The sequence below is a fragment of the Acromyrmex echinatior genome, chromosome 2, assembly GCF_024713525.1.
Source record: "Acromyrmex echinatior isolate Ae372 chromosome 2, ASM2471352v2, whole genome shotgun sequence".
Classification (NCBI taxonomy): Eukaryota; Metazoa; Arthropoda; class Insecta; order Hymenoptera; family Formicidae; genus Acromyrmex; species Acromyrmex echinatior.
This window is the reverse complement of record NC_141853.1, coordinates 15,150,570-15,159,120: the sequence shown is the minus strand read 5'-3', so window position 1 is coordinate 15,159,120 and position 8,551 is coordinate 15,150,570.

Here is an 8,551-nt window from a genome sequence, read left to right as displayed (position 1 = left end):
AAATAAAAAAGATAATGCAGTAATTAATAAATTAAAAAATAAAACTGAAAATTGATATAATCTTTTTTAAGAATGTAAAGCAAAATATTATTTTATATAAGTAAACACGAATAGAAAAAGATTATTAGACAATTAGATTATTAGAGATTCAAATATTTATTAATTTTATAGAAATAAATTTCAATATTAAATTAATTTAACAAAGTAACAAAAAAAAAACAATTTTACTTGGCTATTCATTATTCAATTATTTTCTCAATGTTTAATCAATTCTTGAATAATTATTTTGTAATAAATATTTCTAATATATTATTTTTAGTGCAACGATTAATGATTTCAAAAGCACACATTTTAAAATAAAAAACAGAATAAAAAAAGTTTCTTTGTGCGAACTATTATACCATCCATTGAATCGGATGTCCGACTTTCCAATGATCAAAAAAATTGGGTCCAAACTAAATCACTTGATGTTTTTCCAGCAATAAAGAACGACAGAATTCTTCAAAATTCTGCCCCTCTACTGATGCAAAAAAAAATTAGAAACTTTTGTCACAACTTTCTAATCCTACCTTAGCTTCATTTATATTTTCAGTTGTGATGCTGCTATGAGTAATAACGTAACTTGATATGTAAGATCATTAAAGATTTTTTTTTACTTAATATCCAATAATTTGTGTTGGTTAATTAAGTGATCACATTGATATGTAAGTAGTATGGTGAAGTTATATTTAGAAAGAAGACTATAAACATTCAAGTTTATAAAGACTTATTCAAAGAAAGATGTAATGAAAGTTTTATATAATAACAAATTTATTTCTTCATTACTTGAGCCATTACAATCGAATAATCTCATAAATGAAGTGGACTTACATATTTTTAAAAATTAATATATATTTACATACACAAATAATTACAAAGTAGTGATTATTAAAGTGACAGTTACGTATAATATGTATAAGTACAAGTGTTAATTATGTTTGAATTATGTCTAAGTGATTTCACAAGCCTCGAATATAAAAGGAAGATCAATATTCATATTAAATAATTATAATTGTCTAAATGGTTTGTAGATATATATGGTTAAAAATTTTATCTAATTTACAAAATGTAGGGAACATTATATAATTATAATAAATAATTTTACAATAAATGTTAGTGTTATATTATATTAGATTTATATACTTGTATGCAAATATTTCACATGGTTCAAAGATTTATTTTAATTGATTATTAATTTTAGAAACATTTTGCCTTTAAATGCAATATCTTTTATGCTTTTTATTTTGATTAAATTATATCAGTTTATATTAATTTTGCCATATTTAGTATTATTTGCATGTTCATTGTTAATTCAATTAAAAATGTAAATGTTACAAGGAATGTAATTCAATTGTTTTTCAATTGTTTTTCTTTAATTACGTCATGTGACATGCGAAACATAGCATTAAGACAGCATTCCATTTGTCACGAGTCTCGAATATATACTTAATGTTTTCTTTGTTTTTTTTTCTCGGGAACTGTATCTCACAATGACAATCTTTATTATCTGAATTGTGTAATTATGATGACATGATTACTTTATTGCAAATAATCGGTTATACGCAATATTTCTAAGCAACTTCTAACAAACAAAATTAGTATTCCTTATTTTCTAAAATGATTTTACCATAAAATAGCGTGTATTCATATAACATTAAACACGAAATTATTCCATAAAGTATAAAATATTACAAAGTAGCTATCTCTACACAAATAAGCTAATAAATATTTTATGATGATAGACGCACACATTAATTCTTCCGATTTGCATTAACCAGCAAATGAAATTCGGGATAAATTTCTTTGTACCGTGCCGAGAGGCGATTTGTATTATTCGAATGGCAACTTTGATGCAACATTGTCCGAAAAATGACCAATAAAAGAAACTCTCGGATCCTGTCCTAATAAAAGGTTGACGGAACGTTCTTCTTTTTACAATTTGGTGGAGCCAATTCTAACAGCGGGAGAAATATCCGCCCCTCACGCTCCTATTCGGCGCCAACTTGGTAGAATTACCAAGAGACAGACATTCGAGGAGAGACAGAGACTCAATCTATCTGCAGCTCAGTTTTGTCGTTCCACTCAAATTGAATTTCACGTTACGAGTTGACTCATTCCACGTGCGCCGACTTTTCTATTCCCTCGGGAATTAACGCGAACCTTGGCTTCGCCGTATTCAATGTGTCACGTGGAAGTACGAAAGGATAAGTTTTCTGACGCAAAAAGAGAAAAGAAAAAACGAATAATCTCAAGTTCTCACGCCTCTTTGCTGCATCGTGACTTGATGTAGTTTTGCCATTTCATCCTGATTGCGCGTTAGTGCAATTCGGAAAAGTAATTTTCCGCCTGGATTATAAAATGGAAGAAAGTAGAAGATATATCGCGACAATGCTTTTTGCAGCAATGCTTGATGGAATTTTTGAGACTGTAAAGTAGCGTGACTTTTTTTTGCATTTTTTATGAACTTTCTGCTACGTTTTATGCTATACATATTATGTTCTACGTGATTAAAAGAATCTTTTTTAACTCAAATAATTATTTTACATATAATTTGTCACTCCTCAGCAGTGCAAAAATATTTTCAATTTTCAATATTTACTTTATGAATATTTCCGTCTGAAGGTAACTTCAATAAGATACTCTTATTAATTATTTTAGGATTTACCATAAATAAATTTATATTTGAATTTCTATTTTAAATTGTAATAAATGTTTTTCTATTTCGATTTTCTTTTTATTTTTGTATATGTTTGCAACGTATAAATATTTTAATAGTAACGGAACATTTAAGACAAAAATGATAATATAAATCAAATCTTTTTATTTGATTAAAACAAAAATTACAATTTTTATGACGAAGAAGACAAAGTAGAAAGAAATAATGAAGTATAAGAGCATTGCCATTTCCTTTTGATAACGTTTTACTATTACTTAAGCTTCGCCCGCGTATTGGGGATGGCAATTCCATTAGGCAATAGACAATTGTCTGGGGGCAAAGAAAGGGAAAGAATAATTCAACTATCTCTCAAATTCCGGTCGAACGAATAACAAACTCAATTGAGATGTTGCTGAACCGCTTTCGAATTTTCTATCTTTGGTCGACTCGATGAGGAATTACGACGAACATTTTGCAGCTTTATTATCGTTTGTAAATTAACATACATGTAATGAAACTAGAATTTATTAGAACATAGCGTGCGCGATTGTTGACGTGGTGATTGCTGTTGGAAAATTCAGGATGTGATCTCAAAAAGAGAAATAAAGTGTAAAGAATATTAAAACAAGAGATAAATTTGGTTGCATTACAAAAAATAAGAAAAATGCATATAGAAGTAGTCAAAATTTGAAACACTGCGTTATTTAAGACGATAATTGTAAAAAATTTATTTGTATGTCCTTTATTTTTGACCCAGAAATAGTCTGACATATTTTTGCACGCCTTGCAGCAGCAAAAAAATGTGAATTGTTATAAAATATTGTTTTAAATGGATATTGTTTAAAAAATATTTTTTTAAATTATGATTTATGAATCTTTAAATGTGTAATTTCATCGAAAGTCCGTAATGAAATATATTAAATAAAATTTTTATTTTTCACATGTGAGTAAAGAAAAACTATATTCGTTCAAGACAGGTCTTGGCGCTTATTACATATTTAAAGTGTATTACAATTGATAATTGTTGAAATTTTATTTTCAAATTACATGTATTGATAAATCTCGAATAGTACTAATGGTATCTGTAACTAAAAGTAAAAATTTTTTTTTTCTTGCATTTTAGAATGGAAGTGTAGATTCGCGAAGTGTTAAGAAGTCATATTTTCAATTTTAGTTTTTTAGTATAAAAATTGCGGAACTTTTTTTATTTTTATAAGGAACCGTAGAACTATGAAAAGTGCTACTACAACTGTCATTATTTTTTTTACGTATATTAATAAAATATTATGTTAACTTCACAGATCTCACTTTTGGATATATATCTGTGAAGTTAACACTACATTCTATTAATCTGAAAGAAATAATGACTTTTAATAACACTCTCTTTTTCAATGCATGGTAAAAATCTTTAAAAATATTGTATTGTACCACAACTATCATATTTTTAGGGTAAATTAAAAAAAAATTCTCTCCGAGTAATACATGCTATATTAATTGTGAGTAAAGAGCGAACATAAATCGAAAGCTCAACTGTTTTTGAGATATAAACAATTTTGTATGTTATCTTTATCATTTAATTATTTATCCCTCTCTCTCTCTCTCTCTCTCTCTCTCTTTCTCTCTCGCTCTCTTCATAGTTTCTTATAAAAATAAAAAGAAATTTCGCATGTTTTATACTAAAAAACCAAAATTGAAGAAAATTGCAGCCGAAACTCTGTTTAAAAATAATTATGGAGTATAAATCTCTGCCAATACTAACAAGAAATGTCGCTGAAATTGCGATAAATTATCATCACGACATTCTCTTCGAGTATTGTGCAGTATTTTATATAGGATGTTTTAAAAACCCATTAGCGTTTATATGGTAGATACATGGAGAGAATTTTTTTTAGAGTTTACCTTGAAAATATGATAATCATAAGACAATGTATTTCGAAGAATTTTAGTATAAATTTCTCTCATTCATTAATAAAACTACAATAAAGTATAAAATAAATTTGATTAATTTGACTGAAATGCATGGTAAAAATCTTTAAAATATTGTATTGTACCACAACTATCATATTTTCAGGGTAAATTAAAAAAAATTCTTTTCTTTATAGTATATACTATACTAATTGTGATTAAAAAGCGAACATAAATCGAAAGCTCAACAGTTTTTGAGATATAAACAATTTTGTATCTTCATCATTTTATTATAATTATTTATAATTATGGTTGGGAGCGTGATTATCCGGGTATCAATTAATCTTTCGTAAAAATATCCTAAAATACACTTCGTAATATTTTTAGTTGGCTTGGTTAAGTCTTAAGAGGCATTATGAGGCTAGAAGCTTTCAACAACACAAAGATCAGAATCTTCGTTCCCGCCATAGCGCGCACCGTATGATTGCCTCCGCGCGGCTCTCAGCGCGGCCGAATGTCGCAAGTGGGTCTATTCTTAGAAAGGGTCGCACAAAACACCGGTATTTACAATGTAGGTGTATCGCATTTAAAAATATTGGCTTTAATATATAGTTACCGCCGCAGCTACGAAGAGACGCCTGCGCGCCGTCGAGAGGATCGCGCAGATATTATAGTGGGGGCAGAAAGCTATTTAATACGTTTCGGCGCATAAATTGCCAAGTATATGGGGCATTATGGGGTGGGACGAGACCGTCGTTGTCCATTGGCCTCTCTTGCCGGAGCAAGAATCGTCCTCGTCACGGCCACCATGTTGACTCTGTCGCTGAAATGTGGAACTTCGTTCTCCTACCACATACCGCTTCACCAGTCTCATTCTTCTTGTTCTCGCTGTCTTCGTCCTTACTTTGTAACTACGTGTGAACGAAATCGGCAGTAATAATGCCTTCTCGCTTCACTTCTCTTGAGAAGAAATACTTTAAAAATCATCCGAAATAGAAAAATTTTATGATCTCTTATAGAGTTATTTATTATCTTGTATTTTTTGACACAATGTACATGAATAAATTTACGTTTTAAACGTTATATGAAAATTATTCACAAAATGCACATATTTTTTCTATAAATAAGCAATTTAGACTTATCTATAACATATTTTTAAGTTTTCATTTTTTTTTAATAATAAAATATATAAATGTATTATCATAAATTAAAAATAATATAATAAATAGTAGTAAATAGTATATAATAATTATTCTTATTCCAAGGAAAATGATAGTAATAAAAGAAAAAAGTAAGAACAAAATAATCCTATTTTTCGAACTTTTCCTCATTCTATGCAACATTGTTCGTTTATGTTCTCTTGAAACCCCTTCCAGGTTTCAAAAGTATACGCCACAAAAGATGTCTCTCAGATTCTAAGAAATTCGCCGCGGACCGTCCAATTTTTACTTGTCCCGCAAAATCCTCATGCTCTGATTGGTTGGCCGAGATCCACGACATAAACTCGAACTCGTCGTCTTTCCTAAGTGGTATGGGGTTTTTCATATTAGACTTTTTCGTATTCGTTCGGCACATTTAACCGGACATTTTATGCTTCACGTGTGGAGGACTGTCTCCCTTATGGCCGGCTCCCTTGCCATCGCGACCGAATAATATCCGCGCCAAACACACGGTCAGTGCCGTCGTTTTACGATTTTATTACATCGGTGTATCCCCGTAGGTGAAGAGGAGGAGCCTTTAACCTGCTCTTCGGTATCCTCGCGTTAATTGGGATTAATGGACGATTATAGCAACGCGTGTTATGTCTCGACGTGCGCGCAGTCGATGTTTAAAGTTCCCTCACATTTTAATTCGAAACCGGCCTCGCTACTTTGCTGACACTGAATTAACATTTTGCGAATCTCACCGTGAATCTTATCGTGAACGCGCCGCAGCCCATAAATATACATTGTTTGTAAGCTTGCAATTGAAGAAGTCTATAGTAATGAAAATAAGTCAAATGAGCAAATAAAGAGAAAATTTCTTTACAGTTCATATTTTACAGATAATTTCTATATTCAAAAATTATTGTCTACGATATCGCTAAATTTAACAAAAATTAAAGTTTCCAGAAACTCATCGAAGTGCAAATTTCACAGTCTAGTAAATGCACGACAGCGTAATTATTTCTTAATGACAAGTTGCCAACGACAAGCTTGAGTGAAGAATTAAATTCTAAACTGCCTGCACACCAACGTACTTTAATTTTAAGCAAGGCTTAAAACTCTCAGTTTCTCTCTTTAAAGTCGAAAGAGGGGAAGAGGTAGAAAGTTTTAAGCCTTACTTAAAATCAAAGTAACGTTGGTACAACCGGGCCTAAGGCAGTTAACTCTACATTACTCGCGTGGTATTTTTAATGTAATCGCATTGAATACTTCTGACAACCCTAACATTGTCTCATTTTCATTGTTCTCGTTGATGATTTTATTACGTAAAAATTGATAATATTTTATACATTTTTAAGATAAGAATTAATGCAAAATTATAAAACTTTTTAAATTATAAAACAATTTGCCTTAAATATAATAATGGGTATAAATACCACTTATATATTTAATGAATTTATAAGATTTAGGTATCCTGCACACCTCACGCGAATAATGAAGACTTAATAAAACAAATTTGTCGTTTTCTTTTCGTTCTCTCTGTTTGCTCTAAATTTGTTGATTCTCTTCTCACAATTCTATTCCATTTATAAAATGAGTTTATAAAGTGAGTATCATTATTATAGATCTACATTAAAGTACTCAACCTAGTACCGAATTATCCATGAGATATTCTGCTATCATCGTCGAGCTGGTAATCGATGGACCTCGGATCCATTAAGGAAAAACAATGAAGGCAGCAGCGATGGCAGCACCAAAGCCTCGTCTCCTACATTCGCGGCCAGCGACTGGTAGACTCAACCGATTGGGAGAGAAAGATAGATCCGGAAAAAGTGTGGGAGGAATGGCATGGTTCTTGCTGGATTGCGGAGGGCGCCACCGCACAGTGGCAAGAAATCGCGTGTTGGCAGAAACCCTCCTCTTCGTCTTCATTTCACAGCGTCTCGCTCTCCCAGCAACCTTCTCCTTGAGATTCTAGCCGCAGCTATAGGCAGAGACGCTTTTTCCTCTCTCCCTGTCGCGTTTGTTTCCCTCTTTCCCTTCTCCGCTCCTTTTCTTTTCTTTGCGTCTGCTGGCTTTTCTCTCGCTTGGCCGCGCCCACGTTAACGATGTTGCAACTATCACGACGTGCACCAATACACGTTCTTCTTTAACCCGCCACTAATCTTTACGCTTCGTTCATCTCATCATTAAATTTGAACGATATTCTTCTTTAGATTAAGAGAAAGAGAGAAAAAGAATGAGATTAAAGAGAGAAGAAGAAAGACTGTACATAGAAAAAAGTAAGACTGTTAATATCACCCTCTTTCTTCTATCGAATAAACGGAAACTCAATGTCCAATGTTTTCTTCATTCTTCATTCTTCTTTACGATCCCTTTTTTCATTCTCATCGGTTATCAACAATCATGAGGAATGCAAACGCATCTCTCTTACATGCTCTTTCCCGGGTCTCGTCTCTCTTCCGACCCTCGCCATCTTTCTCTGGTGTGGCCGAGCTGTCGGGAGAGGGAGAATCAGGAGGGGGATTTCGAGGTGGCACCACCGGGATCTGTCTCTCTCTCGCCTCTCTCCGACATTTCTAGTCGCCCATGGTCGGCGGGGTGAGAGAACCAGGGCGCGGTTCTGTGGGGTGGCGCACCGGCGAGCGAGAGAGTAGCGAGGAGAGGGGAGAGGGTGTTCGCAAAGTGTCCCTAAAACTTTTACAATCGCTCGGCTCGGCTCGCTCGCTCTCGCGCTCTCGCTAGGGCTATGCTTGATGGCGTATCTTCCAATGTGAGTTGCCCATAATACTAAGATGTACGGCTG